Source organism: Malaclemys terrapin, chromosome 10, assembly GCF_027887155.1.
Source record: "Malaclemys terrapin pileata isolate rMalTer1 chromosome 10, rMalTer1.hap1, whole genome shotgun sequence".
Taxonomy (NCBI): domain Eukaryota; kingdom Metazoa; phylum Chordata; order Testudines; family Emydidae; genus Malaclemys; species Malaclemys terrapin.
The window spans coordinates 35,747,939-35,766,758 of NC_071514.1; the positions used below are offsets into that span (position 1 = coordinate 35,747,939).

Genomic DNA, 18,820 nt, shown 5'->3' on the forward strand with positions numbered 1-18,820 from the left:
TTGGGTAGGGGGTAGGGTCCTGGGGGGCAGTTAGGGTGGGGGGGGTTGGGAGGGGGTGGTCATGGGGACAAGGAGGGGGTTGATGGGTTGCGGGTTCTGAGGGGGGCAGTCGGGGGCAGGACGTGGGTTGGGGTTAGATGGGTGGGTGGCGGGGAAGAGACAGGCACGTGGGGCTTGTACTCATCGCGTGGTTCCCTTCCGGGTCTTCAGCGGCACTTCGGTGGCAGGTCCTTCACTCGCTCCGGGTGAAGGACCTGCCGCCGAAAACCTGGAGCAAGTGAAGACCCCCCTGCCGCCGAAGTGCTGCCGAGGACCCGGTAGGGAACCGATTCTTAGGATTTTGGGAGCTTATCACTGGCACCCTGCGCTGTGCTCCTCCCTGCTCTGCCATCCCCCACTTTTTTTTCTTTTCCACCCAGTTTAATTTATCTTTGCTCACTTCCCTGCCTTGCAGTGGAGGGGAGCATATGGCATTGCAATGTCCACCTGGTTGCTATATATGCACTTATCATGGTTCCTGCATGAGGACCGCCATTATACATTTCTTATTCAGGAAAAACTTGCATTGAGTTCAGTTGCTCTTTCAGTGTTTATTCTTTCCCGTGAATGGGAGTTGTTCACAAAGAGTTAACAAAACAGATCCCTATTTGTGCATCCTCAAACTCCTATATTAGTAACATCTGTATTATGGTAATGCTCAAAGGCAATAAGGATTGGGGGCCCCATTGTGCTGCGTGCTGTACAAACATAGATAAGAGGTAATCTCTGCCCTGTTTAAAATCTAAAATATTTTTTGTTGGAACAATGTGTATGGTGATAGGTATCTTACCTTAGATATGCAGATAGTACTGTACATCTAATTAGTAAGTCAGTCTTTATATTTTTGCTCCATATCACAAACCCACTTCTGGTATTTTTGCTTAAGTGCAAAACCAAGCATCCTAAATACTTTCTGTTTTTATTGTTTTATCTGGTAATTTTAAACAAACAGCTTTTTAAAATGCTTCTTTTTTATATGTAGGGTTTTAGTCTAGAGCTGCGATATATATTATTTATTTATTTTAAAGAGACATTAAAATCATCATATTTGTTACTAAATGTTAATGACCAGGTCCTACAAAACCAAGTACCCTTGCCTCCTGTGGGACAACATATGAGTGTAAGTGTCTGTCTGTGTAGACTTCCTTGCCATAAATCAGGCTTCAAGTTATTAAAAACTGAAATAATGTTTACAGTCTAACTTTCTATTATGTATTTTGTTGGTTCAGAGAGATACCAATAAGTATATTTTTAAAAAAAATCACAATTTTGCATGGATTCTTCTAATCTACAAGTAACCCTTAAGCTTAATACAGCTAAAAGTTCAAAGAAATTGTATCTACTTTTTTACTTTATGTGTTTGACAGCTATAGGGTTACCATATTTTGTGCCTCCAAAAGGAGGACACTCCACGGGGCCCTGGCCCCGCCCCCAGCCCCGCCCCAACTCCGCCCCCTCCCCAAAGTCTCCGCCCCCTCCCCTGCTTCCCGCGAACATTTAATTCGCGGGAAGCCTGGGCAGGTAAGGGGCGGTGTGGGGGGAGGAGGTGCGGCCCAGGCTGGCCCCCCGGCGGCTCCAGCCTGGGTCGGCTGCGGCCCTGGGGTGCCGGCCCCGGCCCCCGGCCGACCACCCCCGGCCCGCCCAGCACTGCCAGCCGGCCCCTGGCGGCCCAGCGCACCCCCCGGCTCCCGGCCCCGGCGGCCCAGCGCACCCCCCGGCTCCCGGCCCCGGCGGCCCAGCGCACCCCCCGGCTCCCGGCCCCGGCGGCCCAGCGCACCCCCCGGCTCCCGGCCCCGGCGGCCCAGCGCACCCCCCGGATCCCGGCCCCGCGGCCCAGCGCACCCCCCCGGCGGCCCGGCTCCCGGCCCGACCCCCTGGCCCCGCGCACCCCCTCAGCGGCCCGACCCCGCGGCCCCGGCCCGGCTCCCGGCCCGGCACCGCGCGCCCGGCCCCGCGACCCCGGCCCAGCCCTCCCTCCCGATTTTCCCGGACATGCCCGGCTTTTGGGGGATTTCCCCCCGGACGGGGATTTGAGCCCCCAAAAGCCGGACATGTCCGGGAAAATCCGGACGTATGGTAACCCTAGACAGCTAGCCCTATGTGTACTGCCTATTTCCCCCTGTCCTTAGTTTGGATCTTTCACACAGCAGAATGGGAGAGAAAAAAAATTAAAATACGAAAATGTGATTGTAAAACAAGAAAGTTGGTAGGGGGAATAAGAAGCATGTATATTACCTGAAACTGCCTTGGCCTTTGGAACGGGGACTATCTTGTTGTCATATGTGTGTTCAGTGCCATCGATAGTGGGGCCCTGATCTCCTATTAGAGTGGTAGGTCATACACCAGGGGTGGGCAAACTTTTTGGCCTGAGGGCTGCATCTGGGTATGGAAATTGTATGGCGGGCCATGAATGCTTACGAAATTGGGGGTTAGGGCTAGGGAGTGGGTGAGGGTTCTGGCTGGGGGTGCGGGCTGTGGAGTGGGGCCAGAAATGAGGAGTTCAGGGTGTGGGAGGGGGCTCCAGGTTGGGGTGTTGGGGGGGGGGTGTGTTCCGGCTGGGAGTACGGGCTCTGGGGTGGGGCTGGGGATGAGGGGTTGGGGGTGCAGGAGGGTGCTCCAGGCTGGGATCAAGGGGTTCGGAGGGCAGGAGGGGGATCAGGGTTGGGGCAGGGGGTTGGGGCACAGGAGGGGGTCAGAGGTGCAGGCTCCAGGCGACGCTTACCTCAAGCAGCTCCCGGAAGCAGCGGCATGTCCTCCTTCCAGCTCCTACACGAAAGTTGCCACTTTTTGATTCTCATGCCACTAGCACAACATTATTTAGGTTTCCTGTAAGATTGCAGGGGAATGATTCACTTTAAAACACAAAACAATACACTTTTTTTTCCACTTAATTTTGAAAGCATTGAATAAAGTTAACTAGACAGAGGAAGAAGAATCAAGTATTGTTCAATTGACAAATTTAGAAATAAAAGGCAATGGTTGATAGTGAATGAATTAGTTCGTATCTGATGGCTCTTTGACGGCTTAAATGAATTAGGGTGTTGGCATCAGTTCATTTTCAATTGAGCAGGTATCCACATCCTGCTCCAAAAAACACCACCTCAATTGGCATGCTTATTAGAGAGGCAAGGTGGGTGAGGTAATATTTTTTATTGGACCAACTTCTGTTTATTGAGAGAAATAAGTTTTCATCAACAGAAGTTGGTCTGATGAAAGATATTACTTCACCCACCTTCTCTCTCTAATATCCTGGGATGGACACGGCTACAAGAACACTGCATACAACAATTGCATACTTGTTGACAGCCTCGGTGGAGAGAGTGAGGATTTAATGGGCCATATGCAGAATGAGCTTTCATCTTGCATTTAAAGTTGGAACCTCCAGATCAGGGTTGAAGCACTGACCCACACTGGCCTGGAAGCTTGCACTTGCGCTATTGACTGTTTTGTAGATAAATAGAAGATTTCACTCTCAGCACCTTCCATCTTTTCACAAGCTCTGTGCCTCTCACAAGCTCTAAAATTCACATTGAAGTATATTCATCTTTTAGATTGTAAGCTGTCTGGGGCAGGATCTGTCTCTTCTGATTGTGCAGCGTCTAATGCAGTGAGGCCCCGATCCTGATTGGGGAAATACAATAATTTAAATGATTATTAATAATAAAGAAACAAAGGGCCAGGAACAAAAATACATCTCTTGCTAATTAAGAATTAGGTACTGTAGAGAAACAGCTGGTTTAGTGATATTTTGATCCTCTAGAAGGACTCTGGACATCTGATCTTGGTGCTAAACAGTGGTTTCATTAAAACAGTTTATCAAAGCGGTTCACAGGCTGAAATAGAATGTTTTGCTATTGCTTTCATTGCATGCACAAAGCATATTGTGTGAACAGCATTTGGCAGGAGCAAATGTAGTGTATCTGAAACCTTTAATTATATACTGTAGGCAGCTCTGTCTGGGTCAGAAGATACCACATTATCAAATGACATGGTGTAGTCATTCAGAACTCATGCAACAGCTTGATCATTCATTGAATGATTGGTCTCTATCAAGCAAGTAACAGCAACAGGCTCTAATGAAAATAAGTGTGAAATGTTTGAATCTCTTGTTACCTGATTGATATAAGAAATGAAGGGAGCTGTGTTCAGTGAAATTTTTACAGCAGCAAAGACAGTGCATATTATGTGCTGTGTCACACTTCCACTTGCTGTATGGTACTAGCACTTCAAAAAGTTTACAAGGTATTTCAGTTTCATTGAATTTCATTTTGCCAGTGTATGCAGCAGAACATAATACCATATAAGCTCGGTTTAAACACAAATTAAAGAGAAATGAAGAAAAATGGTAATGTTTGGGGATATTTACACTATTCCATTTTCCAAACTAAAGGTAGAATAAGTTTATGATTAAGGCACAGGAGTGGGAGTCAGGAAGTCTAAGGCTGTGTCTACACTGCTCACCTTATAACGGCGCGACTGTACCGCTGCAGCTGCGCCATTGTAAGGTGCACAGTGTACCTGCTTTTTGTTGCAGATAGAGAGCTCTCCTGGTGACAAAATAAAACCATCCCCAATGAGGGGCGGTAGCTTCATCGACGGGAGAATATCTCCTGCTGACGAAGCACTGTCAACACCAGCGCTTTTTGTGGTTAAAACTTTTGTCATTTAGGGGTGTGTTTTTTTCATATCTTTGAGCGAGAAAAGTTTTAACAATGAAAGTGCATTGTAGACAAAGCCTAAATTATATTTATGGCCTAGCCACATACTTCCTGAGTGACTGTAGGCATTTCATTCGACCTCCCTGTAGCTCAGTTTCCCCATCTGTACAAGGGAGATAGCATCTGTCTCACACAGGGTTGTGAGGCTTACTTCATTTATTTGTAAAGTGCTTTGAGATCCTAAGATGGAAGCTGCTATTGAATGGTAAATTATTAACTGTAGTAGAGTCTCAGGAACCAACCCATGCAACACACCTCAATGCCAACTCTGCCCACATATCTACACCAGCAACACCATCACAGGACCTAACCTGATCAGCTTCAACATCACCGGCTCATTCACCTGCACGTCCACCAATGTTATATATGCCATCATATGCCAGCAATGCCCCTCTGCTATGTACATTGGCCAAACTGGACAGTCACTACGCAAGAGGATAAATGGACACAAGTCAGATATCAGGAATGGCAATATATAAAAACCTGTAGGAGAACACTTCAGCCTCCCTGGCCACACAATAGCAGATGTAAAGGTAGCCATCTTACAGCAAAAAAACTTCAGGACCAGACTCCAAAGAGAAACTGCTGAGCTCCAGTTCATTTGCAAATTTGACACCATCAGATCAGGATTAAACAAAGACTGTGAATGGCTTTCCAACTACAGAAGCAGTTTCTCCTCCCTTGGTGTTCACACCTCAACAGCTAGCAGAGCACCTCACCCTCCCTGATTGAACTAACCTCGTTATCTCCATACTGATTTATACCTGCCTCTGGAGATTTCCATTACTTGCATCTGAAGAAGTGAGGTTCTTACCCATGAAAGCTTATGCTCCCAATACTTCTGTTAGTCTTAAAGGTGCCACAGGACCCTCTGTTGCTTTTTACAGAGTCTCATTAGTGGCTGATAGTTTTTGCAAGTCTGACAAAATATGGCAGTTCTGGGTTTGGCTTGTAGCTATTCCAGATAAATGGGTTCCTGCTTTGGACTTGTCAGTCTGGCAGAGTCACCAACTGCCACAGAGAATTTGCAGGTTGCAGGAAATCTTTTTTTTTTTTTTTCCTTTTCTTTTTTTTAATGCCATCTCTCTTCTCCACATTTCACTCTGCCTAAAAGTCAGGCAGCTAATTTTCTCTTTCCGAGCACTTACGCTTTAAAAAAGAAACAATAGAGTGGTGGAACTGAGACTATTTGAAAAATGCAAAAAAATGCTGGCCTTGCACATTAAATTGGCCTGTGACTAACTACAGTGGTACCAATTAATCATAATAATAATTAATAACGTGTTTTTCCATATCCCTGGTTTCTCAGACCACCAAAGAACTCTCTGCCTTGCAGTAGATGAGTTACATTTTCAGTACAAACTATATACCCGTTTGGGCTGGGATCAGCACTTTTACTCTTCCCCTAGGAGAAGTGATGATTGTAGCATTTATCATACATAAAGGAATCTACCATAAATAGCTGCCAAAAAGTAGATCAGCCAAGAGAACAAATTGAGCAGTATCCAGGATCTCAGAAACCTTTTCAGCTAGTATCAGGGGGTAGCCGTGTTAGTCTGTATCCACAAAAACAAGAAGGAATCCGGTGGCACCTTAAAGACTAACAGATTTATTTGGGCATAAGCTTTCATGGGTAAAAAACCTCACTTCTGCATCTGAAGAAGTGAGGTTTTTTACCCACAAAAGCTTATGCCCAAATAAATCTGTTAGTCTTTAAGGTGCCACCGGACTCCTTGTTGTTGTTCAGCTAGTGGAGCTGATGGTGAATTAAGGAAACTACTCCCTCAGTGCTCTCCAAAAGCTCCCATTTTGGAGCAATAACAGATATGAGTGGGTATATGTGGAAAGGTGCCAATAAAGGTACCTGACAACAGAATTCCATCTGAAAGAGACCATTCTAGTATGTCAGAGCATGAGGCCGTTGAGCATCCTGACTAGACCTAGTCCTGTGGACCAGAGCACATTCATGCTCACTCAAAAAATTGAGAGTCCACAGACAAAATACTGTGAGCTGGATTAAAAAATATTACTGCCAGGAGAATACTGGACTTGTCCCAGTGGTGGTCTGTTGGTGCAGGAAGAATATCTTTCTGAAGGATGTACTCCAGTTCCTGGTCACCCTAATTATGGACGTGACTCTCCTAGGCTATAGGGAAGAAACAAGAAAAAACAGAACAATACAGTTGGTCCAAAAGAAAAGTAAAAAAAAAATCCATACTAATGTGGTAAATATGAGGGTATTTCATCTGTCTTTTCTGGAATTGAGGAAAGAATGGAAAGAAAATCATGTACTGGTCTAATCAGACAGCCCTTTGCCTTTAGCAGAGAGAAATGAGGTGCAGAAGACCAAGGTCCAAAAACTCCTCTTTGCTTCCTCTAGCAGAGGGTAGGAAAAAATAGAGTAGACCCAGGTGTCAGAATGATCTCCCAAGGGAAAACTCTGAGAGTCCAAACTCCAGGTTTTCACTGCCGTGTGCAGAAATCACCAACAGAAGCCTGATCACCTCTGCTGACCTTGGCAGAAATAAAGTTGCTCTCCTCCAGACACTTTGTGCATTCCAAGCAATGGGAATGTCAAGACAGATGGGCTTTATTTCTGGTAAGTATTGTATATTTAGAGGGCTTGGATTGACTCTGTGGGAGTTGGGCTTGATAACCTTGCTTTGCCTTGAATAGAGGAAGGGGAAAGGGATTAGTCAGCACAAAAAATAAGCTGATTCATGCTGATGATCAGGTTCAGTACATGACCCTTATACACTATTTTTTCTTCCCCTCTATCTTGAGCAACAAGACTTGACTGATGGCTTAATTTTAAATTACTGTTTCATCATACCCTTGCTAGATCTCTCCCATTCATTACTGAAGGAACCACCCATCTGCTCACAGAGATGCTTGTGACATAAACAAGGGAGGAAATGTATGGCAAGGGCTAATCAAATATATGATATGAAGCCACCTGCTGCCCTGGTCTCCTGTCATGGCATTTAGATTGGTGGGTTTTGAACTGCCAATCATCCCATAATATAATCTCAAAATAAAAGGAGGGGCTGGAAGAGTTGATCTGTGGCATATTCAGGGAGACTGATGATATTTTTATCCCTCTTTTTAGATTTCGTCTCTGTGTTTTTTGTTTTTGGTGTGTATGTGTGTGTGTGTGTATATATACTTAAACCAGTTCTAGGATTATGCACTGGCCCATGTTGCCTTTTTGATAATTATTGTTTTCAGTTGTATTTTGGTTGATGCTCAGAGGCCCTTTAGAAATAAACGCCTAATAACTAAAAACCTAGCAATAGATAGTGATACTGTGCAAACTGGTTGTCTAGAAACTTATAGCACACATTTTCTTCACAAACCTTTTACTTTATTTGAATGCTAGAAGCTGGGACTGGATGACAGGGGTAGATCACATGTTAATTGCCCTGTTGTGTTCAGTCCCTTAGAAGCATCTGGTACTAGTGGCCACTGACAGAAGGCAGGATACTGGGCTAGATGGACCAATTGTCTGAGCGAGTATGGTCATTCTTATGTTCCATTTGGATTACTTAGTGTAAATCTCAACGCTAACATTAGAAAATGTACACGTCTGAGATAGCTACACTATTACAGCTAGTATGGGAAAAGGGATATTTGTTTTATTTTAAATGATTGTGTGCAGTATATATGGAATTTTCACATAGAAGTATTTGATAAAGCCCATAACTAGCAGATCTGAGCTTTGATCCTGCAGTATTCAAGCCTGCAAAACATCCATCAAAGTCAGCCCTGGCAGGGGTACTCAAACTCATTTACAATGTAAGTTCTTATTTTAAAAACATTGTCTTGTGGACCACTTCTCTACCATTGTATAACATCTTTGTGGTAACTACAGCAAATGCTTATGTGGAGAAGTAATATTACAAGTGTGTGTGTGTGTGAGTGTTAATCAGTTTAGTTAGTCGCTGGGGGGGGAATCAGAGAAGCCAGCATTTTGTGACCAACCAGCTCTCAGAGGCCTATCAGCAGTCCATGGACCCCAGTTTGAGAACTTCTGGATGACAAAATCCACCTCTTGAACTTTCATTGGTTAGTTCTCTGGGATGTCAGCACTGAGTGTATCTTTGGATACTTGAGTAAATCCTACCATGTGCTGAAGAATGCAGAATCTGTAGTCTTAGTCACTATTTTTCAGTATCTCGAAAAAGTTAGCTCTTGAGCTCCAAAGTTAAATAAACAGGTAATTTGACTTGTTCAACTATGTTTTTACTTTAAAAGTCTTACACGCCATCTAGTGATGATAGTGCTCTGGAAAGGGCACAACAGTGGCTTAAAGCTTTAGCCTTGTGGCCAAATTCTGCCCTTACATACTCTGGTGTAAGTTCAATAATTCCACTGTCTCCTGGTGTGAGAGAGAGGAAAGTTTGTCTCCTTGTCAGGAATATATTTTAGAATGCCACATTTTCTTACCCTAAGAGGGAAAGGCTTTGACAGTCAATATGATTGATTGTGTTTTGGTCCATTTCTTTTCCTTTAGCAAAGCAACAATCAAGTTAAAACAGACAGGAAAAACAGATCTGTGTAGCTTCTCACATTTGTATGGCCCATACGGTAGCCTCCTTTCTGCAGAATGAAGGGAAGTACTTGTAGTAACTTGCTCCAAGATGAGTCAGGAAACAGCTTATGTGAGTGAGAACAGCCTGAGTGACATGCTTCCAGTGTGACATACATCGTAATCACATATAGCACATTCACCATATCTTCAGTGTCATTCACACAAGGTGCGGTCTCTTATAAATATATAATAATTTAATGGAACTATCAAGACGTATAGCTATTCCAAACTTGAGTAACTATGTCATCATATTGCTGAAACCTTTGTCTAAAATTAGATTGTGAGCTCTTTGGAGCAGGGCCTATGTCATTTAAAAGAAATTGCTCTGTAAAGTACCTAACACATTTTTGTGAGCTGTATAAATAATAAAAGTGTGCCCCAATTTTTCTAGCCCAGACAGATTAGCTATTGGGATCTTAAAAATCATATAATTTTGCTTGTTCCTCTTGTGCTTTCCTCTATTTAATCCTGTCATGGTTCTAGCAGCTGAGTTCTCTGACAGCTATTACTGGAAACAAATGAAAGTCTGGAATCCCAAATTTTTCAAAGGGTATAAAACATGAATTTCAACAGTTCCTGAGCTGTCAGATGCTAAAATCATGTCTGAATTAAGTATGCATGTTTGTTGAGTGTGAGGGCTGGTGCAAATAATTGGAATTGTGTGATTTTTTTTTTTTAAGGACTAGTATCTCATGAACTGTAAAGAATAGATATGAATGATCACAAGATATCAGACCTTAAAACTGTCGGTAAACCTTGATCTAACAGTACATAGTTGGGACTATGCCAGGACCTACTGTAGCAAGTCTCCGATCTCAGGCCAATATAACTTTAATTCCTTGCATGTATCCTTGTTTTACTTGAGACATTTTATTGATTTTGCTGTTCCTTATCTTTCTAATTAAAACAAGCCTTTAAAACAAAATTACTTAGTCATTTTGGTGAACAGATTTCATATATACTCCCAGTAAGGAATATACTGAGGCTGCAGGTTTCGCTTTTTCTTAGGAAGCAGCATGGTATAGCACAGTGGTTTTCAATCTTTTTTCATTTGCGGACTCCAAAAAAATTTCAAATGGAGTTGTGGACCACTTTGGAAATCTTAGGCATAGCCCCAGTTGAAAACCACTGTTCTGTGGTAACAAGAATCTTTCACAGAACCTTTAGATATAGTCTGCAAACCCCTAGGGGTCCGTGGACCACAGGTTGAAAACCACTGGTGTAGCAGATTGAACCATGGGCAGTGAGCCAGGAACACAATAGTTCTAATCCCAACTCTGGTACTGACTTGTGGCTTTGGGTTTTGTTTCTAAATTGTAATTAGAGCAGAGGTTCTCAAACCCTGGTCCGTAGACCACCAGTGATCTGCGAGCTCCATTCAGGTGGTCTGTGGATAGTTTTCTCTAAGGTGCATGCCTGGGCGGCCACATACAAGAGAATGAAGGGCCACCCACGTAATTAGTGGAGCCGCGCAGGCGTGGCTCCACTAATCAGTTGCCTGGACCCTGGAGAAGACACACATGTAAGGTGAAGTGGTGGCCTTGGGGAGAATAGGGGGTAGGTGGGAGAGGGCAGTGGGATGAGAAGAGGGGGTGTGGGGAATTTGCGATGTGAAGGGCTGCAGCGGCCAGAGAAAGAGGCAACTTTCCCCAGCTCCAGGTCTGCAGCTGCTGGGGAGAGACTGCTGTCCTTCCCAGCCTCAGCTCTGTGGCTGCTGTGGCGAGGGAGAGACACTCCCCCCTTCCCAGCCCCAGCTCGGGGGCTGCCGCGGTGGGGGAGAGAGGGCACATCCATCATATTAGAAAGGTAAGACTACTGATATTAAAATATGAGTTGTGTGCTTTTATTTGTAGAACAAAAAAATGTTAATTGTTATTGGTTTTTTTTATATAACGCTTTTATCCAAAGCGCTTTACAATAGTTAGCTAACGGTACAAACAACATTTGGAAAGATCATTAAGTAGTCCACCAAGACCCTCAGCAATTTTCAAGTGGTCTGCGGAAAAAAAAATTGAGAACCACTGAATTAGTGGATGGGTGCAGTTTACAGGCCATCATCACGCAGACACTAGATTTTATGATGAGAGATTATTGAAAATCAGTTTAATCAAACAAAGGGATCTTCTGATCTCAAGAGATCAGCCGCATAGCCATGTCAATATATAACTCAGATCTTACCCAATAATCATGCTGCTGCCAATCCTTTAGTAACTAAAATCTAAAGGTTTATTATAAGAGAAAAGAAGAAGAGAATTACAAATGGTTAATAGATCATTACATACAAGAATGGCAATGTTTTTATACCAGGTTTGTAGCAGTGACATTATAGACTGCTGGCTTGTAAAGTCTCTGGCAACTTCCAAAAGATTGGAAGGTCCTCAGCCCATAGTTCAAATATGCTCCTTTTAGTTGGAAGTCCACAGTCCAGAGAATCAGACCTGGAAAGAGGAAATATGGAGATGATTCAAGGGTCTTTTATACCCCCTGCCATGTGCTTGGAATGTTACTGTTCCAAAATAAAGCTCACACATTACAGTTTGTGGAAAATTACTACTGGCACAAGAAGGAGTCCAAGGTCAGATGAGCATGTCACACGCCTCTACATGGCTTGCTGACTCACAGGGGCAGCCTTTGGCCATTTGGAAGCTAAGCGCGACTTCAGGAAGAGCCATCTGGGCAGAATGAGTTTCTTCTATGGTCCATTGTGAGAGTTAATTGCCTTGGGTGGGCCATCAACACAAAGCTGTCTGGCTTCAATGTAGATTTTACCTGGTTGGAGTTACCCCAGGAATACAAATCTATAGCCAATATTTATAACTTCAGATACAAAAATGATACGTGCATTTAAACAGGATAATCATCTTCAGTGAATCCTAATTTTTCCATTGACAACTTACATGACATACTTGTACAAGTTTTGTTGCAATTGTCAAATAGTGGGAATATTAATGATATAAATGGTCATATTTCAATCCTACAACATCCTATATAGAATCTGTTTACATCAGATTTCCTTGTATGTGACACTACCACAACTGCAACCAGTAGAAGAGCCCAAGCTAATTCCCTTGTTTAAAAGAAAGGCAGCTGATTGTAGGTTATTGAAAGGAAGGATGATCCAGTGGTTGGGGCACTAACCTAGGACTTAGGAGACCTGGGTTCAATTCTTTTCTCTGCCACAAACTTCCCATATGCCCTTGGGTAAGTCACTTAGTCTGTCTGTGCTTAGTTCCCCATCTGTAAAATGGGGATAATAATTCCTCACAGGAGTGTTGTGAAGATAAAAACAATAAAGAGTGTGATGAAATTCTGAGATCTACTGATGAAAAGCACTATTTAAGAAATACATGGTGATATTATTATTATTTTCTGGAACATCCTTCCCCTTGTCCGTCATGCTCTGAATTTGCCTATATATTTTTATGGTGTTTGGAGGGGAAGGGGGTTTGAAGGATCTAATGGTTGGATGATTGTTTTAGTTACGTAGGTGATCTGATGGGATGAAGTTGGTGGATTGAACTTTTTTTTTATTCTTTCAGTTAAGGATTTATGTCCTCCTCGTGTGTATGGAGTTTTGTACAAAATTTCTAAAACTATGGGTAGGTATTTTAAACATAAATATGAAGAAATTAATTATCCATAGTTATTTGCACTGTTGGTGTATCCTTGTTGGTCCCAGGATCTGAGAGTGACAAGGTAGGGGAGGAAATATCTTTTATTGCTCCAAAAAAAGATATTACCTCTCTTACCTTGTCTCTCTCAAGATATAAATAATACATTTTGAAAAGCTTTACTCCACCTTGCAGGAAAAAGAAAAGAAAAAAAGTACCCTTTATTTTCTGTGCTTTCTTAAACTATTCCTTTCTGGTGCTTTAGTAATCCTCCTTTATATTCTACTTAAAATAACTAATGAATCAGTTAACTCCAGTCAAATAAGTTCTGAAAACCCCATTACACCTCAATTAGTGAAATGTACCGCTTAAGTTCCAGTTACATAGAAAATCGATAATTGTTTTAATATTTCAGTTCCATTGCACAGACAAATTAGAACCCCTTGTCTCCAAAATACAGTTCAGATACAGACACTTAATGATTAGCAACTAAAGTGATTTTTTAAAAAGTGTAATTACCTAATTAAACTCCAAAATATCTACTTTAATTGTCCGATATAAGAGAGAAATGGAAGACAAATTAAAATTTTGTGCAGCAGACATATTGTAAGAGGAAATATTCTTCACAGAGCCATATCTCAGACCATACTTGTGCTTAGACTAAAGGTAACTCTGGATATTAGCCCTTTACATCTGCATAGCTCAGCTTTGCACCGGTCCACCATAACCTTACTACTGTTTCAGAGTAGCAGCCGTGTTAGTCTGTATCCGCAAAAAGAACAGGAGTACTTGTGGCACCTTAGAGACTAACAGATTTATTAGAGCATAAGCTTTCGTGGACTACAGCCCACTTCTTCAGATGCTAAGGTTGGTGAAGTGGGTGGCGGTTCTTCTTCCTGGTCCCTGGAGCAAGGTTCTGAGCCATTATGTGGGGTGGTGAGCTCATGCAAATGCGTTCCCTGCTGCCCCTTCCCACCACAAGTGGTTTTTTATTTAGCCAGTTTGTGTGTCTTGCTGCTCCTCCTCTCTCTTGTAGTACCCTAAAATTATATAGCTACCCTGTGGAGCTGCTGTGGGAGAAGGAAGGGGGCAAGAGCTGGGTCTCAAAACTAGTTCCCTTCTCCATTCCTCCCCCCAAAAAGACCCCTTTGGCTCATTCCTAAGTACAAGCATTAGGTATTGACACCCAACTCACTACAAGTGAGCCGGGAAGGAAACTAGACCTAAAAGATGTGCTTTGTATGTGCATTTCCTTCCTGATGTAATCTTTCAGAACTCAGTTGGGGTAGAGATGTAAAGTGATCTCCAAGAGTCAGGAAGGAATTTTACTGCCATGTATAGTATTGCATTTTAGACCATATAGATAGTTTGGGCTGCTTCACCTTCTGAGGCAGGATACAAGATTTTGATTAACAATATGTAATATGTGCACCACGATGAAATGCAGTAGTTGTTTGTGAATTTACAATCTAAACCACTAGGCTATTTGTCACTAAAAACTAAACTACAGGGAGTTATTTTGGATTTGGGAGAAGGACAGTGTATTTCATATTAATAGGCTGACCATGTGCCATTATGCAGTTGCCATTAAGATATAAAGTAAAACTACAAATTAAATGTATTCTTGCTAGAAAGATGCCCATAGCATTTATGAAAGATGATGGAACCTAGCTATTTTTCAATAGCAGCAAGTTTCTGTTGCAGTGTAGTGTTTTTTAATGTAAAATCTTCACTTCTAGATATTGAATTTGACTTCCCTGTACCTTTATAAAGAGAAGAATTTGAAAGCCTCGTCATAATTCAAAAAGTGTGCTGCACACAGTGTTGGAACACACTTCAGTATTCAGTCTCCCAATGCAATTTTTTAACTTTTGTTTTTTATAAATTTCCAAATATGTTTAACAATACAGCTCTGCATGGGAGCAGAGAGTGTAGTCCAACATTTAGAAGAGTGGACTTGGTATGCGGATATTTGGGTATATTCATAGCTGTACTCCATCCTCAGTGTATGACACTGAGCAAAAGTCAGCCACTGTCTCAGTTTCCTATCTGTAATATGAATATTGTATTTAAGTGCCTCTTATGGGTGGGATTTGTTAAAATGTATTCAGATGCAGGGAACTATATAAGTGCAAAGTAGTGTGTGTTTATTTTGAGGTTTTATGCATTTATTTTGTATCCTAATGGTAATGCTCTGAACCTTCCATGTGGGAACAGAGTATTGCTCAGTGTTTGAGATTTACTCCTCTGGAAAATTAACAAGCAATACTGATGGTCTCCAAAGGAGTTCTGGTCCAGGAGGATGGTGCATATGACTTGGGTTTACAGGAGTGAGGGATTTTAATTGGTGGAAGTGGGAGTCCACAATGCTCCAACAGGACTGCAGAGTCCCTTGGAATAAAAAGAACACATAAGGCAACCTTAACATTGCATTAACCTAAGGGTATGTCTACACTACGAGAGTAGTTCAATTGTACTTAAATCGAATATGTGGAATCGATATTACAAAGTTGAACGTGTGTATCCACACTAAGGACAGTAATTCGACTTTATGAGTCCACACTAACGGGGCAAGCGTCGACATTGGAAGCGGTGCTCTGTGGACAGCTATCCCGCAGTTCACGCAGTCCCCGCTGCCCATTGGAATTCTGGGTCGAGCCCCCAATGCCTGCTGGGGAAAAAAATGTGTCGAGGGTGGTTTTGGTAACTGTCGTCATCCAACCGTCACTCCCGCCCTCCCTCCCTGAAAGCGCCGGCGGGCAATCAGTTCGCACACTTTTCTGGTGAGTGACAGCGCGGACGCCACAACACTGCGAGCATGGAGCCCGCTGCGACCACCACTGCAGTTATGGCCGTTGTCAACACCTCGGACCTTATCAGCCACCTTTTCCAGAGGCAGATGCTGAGAAATCAGGCGAGGAGGCTATGGCAGCACGGTGAGGACATGAAGTCTGAGAGTGGCACAGACCTCTCACAAAGCACGAGACCCTGCGCCGTGAACATCATGGTGGCAATGGGACATGTTGATGCTGTGGAACGGCGATTCTGGGCCCAGGAAACAAGCACGGACTGGTGGGACCGCATATTGCTGCAGGTCTGGGATGAATCACAGTGGCTGCGAAACTTTTGTATGCGGAAGGGAACTTTCCTGGAACTTCGTGAGTTGCTGTCCCCTGCCCTAAAGCGGTAGGACACCTGGATGCGAGCAGCCCTGACTGTCCAGAAGCGAGTGGCCATAGCCCTCTGGAAGCTTGCAATGCCAGACAGCTACCGGTCAGTCACGAATCACTTTGGCGTCGGCAAATCAACCATGGGGGTTGCTGTGATGCAAGTAGCCAACGCAATCGTTGAGCTACTGCTGTCAAAGGTAGTGACCCTTGGAAACGTCCAGGTCATCATAGATGGCTTCGCCACGATGGGATTCCCAAACTGCGGTGGGGCTATAGATGGAACTCACATCCCTATCCTGGGACCGGACCATCAGGCCAGCCAGTACATTAACCGAAAGGGCTACTTTTCAATGGTGCTGCAAGCACTGGTGGACCATAGGGGACGTTTTACAAACATCAACGTAGGATGGCCGAGCAAGGTTCATGACGCTCGTGTTTTCAGGAACTCTGGTCTGTTTAGACGGCTGCAGGAAGGTATTTACTTCCCGGACCAGAAAATAACTGTAGGGGATGTGGAGATGCCTATAGTGATCCTCGGGGACCCAGCCTACCCGCTAATGCCCTGGCTCATGAAGCCCTATACAGGCGCCCTGGACACTGAAAAAGAACTCTTCAACTACCGTCTGAGCAAGTGCAGAATGGTGGTGGAGTGTGCTTTTGGACATCTCAAGGGGAGATGGAGAAGCCTACTGACTCGCTCTGATCTCAGCGAAACCAATATCCCCATTGTTATTGCAGCTTGCTGTGTGCTCCACAATCTCTGTGAGAGCAAGGGGGAGACCTTTATGGCGGGGTGGGAAGTTGAGGCGAATAGCCTGGCCGCTGATTACGCCCAGCCAGACAGCCGTGCGATTAGAAGAGCCCAGCGGGATGCGCTGTGCATCCGGGAGGCTTTGAAAGCTAGGTTCCTCAGTGAGCAGGGTAACCTGTGACTATTAATTTGTTTAAAGTGAAGCTGAACCTGCCCCCATTTCTTTACCCACTTACTGTTGACTATCCTCTCCAGCTACATACCCCGTTCACCCCGTTCCCCCCCTTCCAACACACATTTAAAAATAAAATAAATGGAACTTTGTTAATGAACACCATTTTCTTTATTACGGATTTCGCGGTAAAGTGTTGAAACTGGGACGCAGACTGTAGTGGGGAGCGGGCGTAGTGATGGAAAGGACGCTTCTAAACTTGAGGAATGACAGGCTCCTGCTCCTAGAGTGGGCTGCAGTGGTGGACTGGTTGTTTCAACGGAGCCTGCCACCCCTCCTTTTCGGGACTCTGTGTGTGGGGGCTATTTGACTTTGTGGCGGGGGAGGACGGTTACAGATCCCCTGCTGCGTGGCTCTGTGATCCAGGAGAAGGACCGCTGCATAAGATCTCTATCCGCCCTCCCCCGCCACAAAGTCACATGGCCCCCACCACACAGAACATGAAAACCAGCTCCCAGACTGACCAGGGTACCTAGTGACTGCAATGTGTGTGTAACCTTCTGCTGAACCTGCCCCCGTGTCTGTACCCTGGTAAAGGTGACTGTCCTCTCCAATTACCAACCTCCTTCCCCCCTTCAAACACACTCTCCCCTAAAAGAACATGATGGAAACAGTAATTAACAGAAACGTATCTTTTATTAGCAACTACACAGTTAGGGTATGAAACTGGGACGGGGGCTTGGGTGAGGCGGGAAGGAAAGGACTTATCAAATTTTTGGGAATGAGAGCCTTCTGGTACTTGAGCAGTCTGCAGGGGTGGAGTGACAGTTTTCACACCCCCTGCCGCCCCTCCTTCTTGGGACTTTGGGTGAGGGAGGTATGGGAGTTTGTGGCGGGGGAGGGCGGTTAGAGATCGACTGCAGCGGGGCTCTGTCCTCCTGCCTCCGGTCCAAGCAGCGTTTGAGTCGCCTGCTGGTCTTCCTGCCGCCACCTCTCTTCCTGTTCACTGTGTGCTCGCTGGTATTGTGATATGTTCTCCCTCCACTGGGTCTGCTGGGCCGCATCGGCTCGGGAGCAGCCCATAAGTTCTGAGAACATGTCGTCCCGTGTACTTTTCTTTCTCCGCCTAATCTGCACCAGCCTCTGCGAGGGGGATGCCAGGGTAGGTCGGGAGACATTCGCAGCTGTGGGATGGGAAAAAGGGAGTGAATTCCTCACAAAGATAATTTTTTGTGAACAATGAACATAGTCTTTCTCTGTGAACAAGACCATGCACAGCACCTATCACATGCGTACGCAGGACAAGGTCGAATTTTCGGCCTTCGCATTCAGTGCCTGGGGTCTTGCAGTGGAGATCAGACAAGCGGGGCAGGACAGCGGAATTCGGGTAGCAGGCTGACATGGTAAGCCGTAGACTTTTGGCTGCTTAAAACTTAAATTATAGCAGTGCTCTCCTTTCACGTTCAAAGCAATGCTCCTATCATTGGCCAGTTCCTGCTGCCAGCAATCCGGCAAGCATGAACTCTGCCCCTGTCCCACCCCCTCGCGGCTGTCCCCGGGAAAGATCCCTGTATGCTGCCCCTCTCCCACCTCCACCGCGTGGCTGTAAACCGCCGGTGACAGTTCTGTAAAGGAACAGGCAAGCAGTCGCAATAGTAACATTCCCCTAATTCTAAGCAGGTCACGATGAGCGACATCACTCTGCTGAGAATTTCTGAGACCGAGAAAGAACGCATGCTGCGTGAAAGCCAGCAAAAACCAGGGCCGT

General features: G+C 44.5%; 1 protein-coding gene across 3 annotated transcripts in view; it reads left to right on the forward strand.

Annotated features, from left to right (window-relative positions):
* Positions 1 to 18,820, forward strand: part of TMEM266 (transmembrane protein 266) — a 120,019-nt gene that overhangs the window by 10,351 nt on the left and 90,848 nt on the right. Inside the window, exon 2 of one of the 3 annotated variants that reach the window (XM_054041513.1) lies at positions 12,888 to 12,947. The exons of the other annotated variants lie outside the window; for them this stretch is intronic. The gene's annotated coding sequence lies outside the window, so the exon portion shown is untranslated. The remainder of the gene's footprint in view (positions 1 to 12,887; positions 12,948 to 18,820) is intronic. 3 annotated transcript variants of the gene reach the window in all.